Source organism: Helianthus annuus, chromosome 1 (assembly GCF_002127325.2).
Source record: "Helianthus annuus cultivar XRQ/B chromosome 1, HanXRQr2.0-SUNRISE, whole genome shotgun sequence".
NCBI classification, from domain to species: Eukaryota; Viridiplantae; Streptophyta; class Magnoliopsida; order Asterales; family Asteraceae; genus Helianthus; species Helianthus annuus.
The window spans coordinates 92,915,202-92,917,394 of record NC_035433.2 but is presented as its reverse complement, the minus strand read 5'-3'; the positions used below and the strand labels follow the sequence as shown (position 1 = coordinate 92,917,394).

General features: G+C 30.8%; 1 long non-coding RNA gene across 1 annotated transcript; it reads left to right on the top strand.

The window, feature by feature from the left end:
* The first annotated feature begins 1,048 nt into the window (after window positions 1–1,048).
* LOC118480376 lies at window positions 1,049–1,835 on the top strand. The gene is made up of 3 exons (XR_004862323.1): window positions 1,049–1,170; window positions 1,383–1,411; window positions 1,706–1,835. It is a non-coding gene; the product is annotated as an uncharacterized LOC118480376 (long non-coding RNA).
* Window positions 1,836–2,193: the final 358 nt, after the last annotated feature.

Below are 2,193 nucleotides of genomic sequence, written 5' to 3'. Positions count from 1 at the left end.
GTGTCGGGATTTCCAAGATTCTTTATTTAAGTTTCATTTTCATTTATTTACAATCCTATTCGTCATAATTTATTAAAAACGTTTCATAAGATAAATTACTTATTAGGGCATAACATGCCTTTTTAAAATCTATATATATATATATAAATGAGATGGATTTGGGCTAGGTGGCATTTGTATTTGGCCATCTTGGCTGATGTGGCATATTAGTTTAGGAGGGAAATTGTGATTTTGCTTCTACATTCACGAATTTAACACAAAAAGGCGGGATCCGTTTTGAGTTCGGATCATCCTACATCCGTTCATTCGGATCTATATAAAAAGCCACAACCATCACTTTTTCACCTATTCTCTCTAAACCCTAACCGACAACTTCATCTCCTACATCAGATCCATCATGTATTCATCTTCTTCATTCGTCCTGTAAATTAAACAATCCTTATTTTTTTTAATCCTCTGCATTCCTTCGGATCTAACAATCAGGTAATCTTGATTTTTTGTTTTGCTATTCTTCCCAAACCCTAACGTCAATCACATGATTCATCTAATCAAACCCTAATGCTGATTAAATAGCCTGAAGCCTCGTTTTATTTACCGCTCCGAAGGTTTAATCTGGATATGTTTTGGTCGTTGTGTTTTCATTGATTTGATTCAATCGTGATTTCGGATTCAAGCGATCTTCTCTGATTCAAGCTTTGGTGATTGAATGTGTTGTGTTTTGATGTCTTCATAATCCATTTCACATTTTCGGGTTTGATTAGGATTTATTTTTATTCAGATTTCGTTTTTTTTACGAATTAGTTTCAGTTATGGCTTTTTTTCCAGATTTATTACATTGATTTGTTCAGACTAGGGTTTGTTTTTTATCAATTGTTTTCATTGATTTGATTTTACTTTTGATGTTTATCTTACCGTTCGATTCCTCTCCATCAAATTTTTTTGTTAAGATTAGGATTTTTGATCAATTGTTTTCATTGATTTGATTTTACTTTTGATGGTTGTGGTTCAAGGCACAGGGCGGCGGCTAGGGTTCCACCACCACATGAAGCTGACACTTCACTCTCATTGTTATTGTTTTACCATACCCGGATTTTGACCCGACTACATAAACTCCTTAATTAACCTAATTACTCATTCGCCTCATTCAACAACGCTGCTGTGCAAAACACGGTATGATTTCGAAATTCTCACATATTATTCAAATTAGTATGTTCATCTAATAGATTTTGTTTGTATTTTCTATAGATGTATACTCGATTATATCGTATTTAGGGATTTTAACATGCCTTCGCCATTCTATTCTTCAATCATGTAATAAATAATTTTTTGGCTAATTGTTAATGGTTTTGTTAATATGTTATATTTTTTTTCACAAATTGCAGGTCGGCATCTACTTGGTTTTGCGATGAAGGTAATCATTAAATCCTAATTCCATTTGGAATTGACGTAGTCTGATTTTGGTACTAAATTGTTGCGTAGTTTGATTGTATATTGGTTATTTTAATCGTTCTTAAGTCTTATTTAACCATGAGAGGACCGATTACAACACTGGAATTGACGATTGTATATTGGTTATTTTAATTGTTCATAAGTCTTATTCATTTATTTTAATGTTTCAACCTTTTTTATTCATGCCTTTGTTCTTGATTGTGGGTTGACTAGAGTGCCTTTCCTTTACTAACACAAATTTACATGTTTGTTTTAGGTAAAATATGATAGATTTGGAGACAAGTTCTTTGCAATTCAAGAGTTTATTGTAAGATTGTCAGATTTTATTCACTGCCATTCTTGGTGCCTTTTGATTAATTATAATATATATTGATTATGAAGAATGCTCAACTTTATTTATTTAATAGTTTTTGTTTTATATGATTTCTAAAGGATATTCGTTACAGTTGATACTTTTGAAACCTTATTTAATTGAATAAAACATGATATATTTTACTTACTAAAAGATGAACTATTATATTATTGGAAAATGCATTGATGTATATAATATGCTAACATTATTGATTAGTAATTGCTAACTTTGTCACATTTAAAAACTTGCAGGCCTCAGTAGAAGTAAACAAAAATGGGAAATAAGAGGTCAAAACATAATAAAATAATTTTCCACCCAAATTTTACTATTCATTTACTTTTTTTCTTCTAAAACTAACGTTATGGTATTGCATAGGTTGCATTCTATGCTAC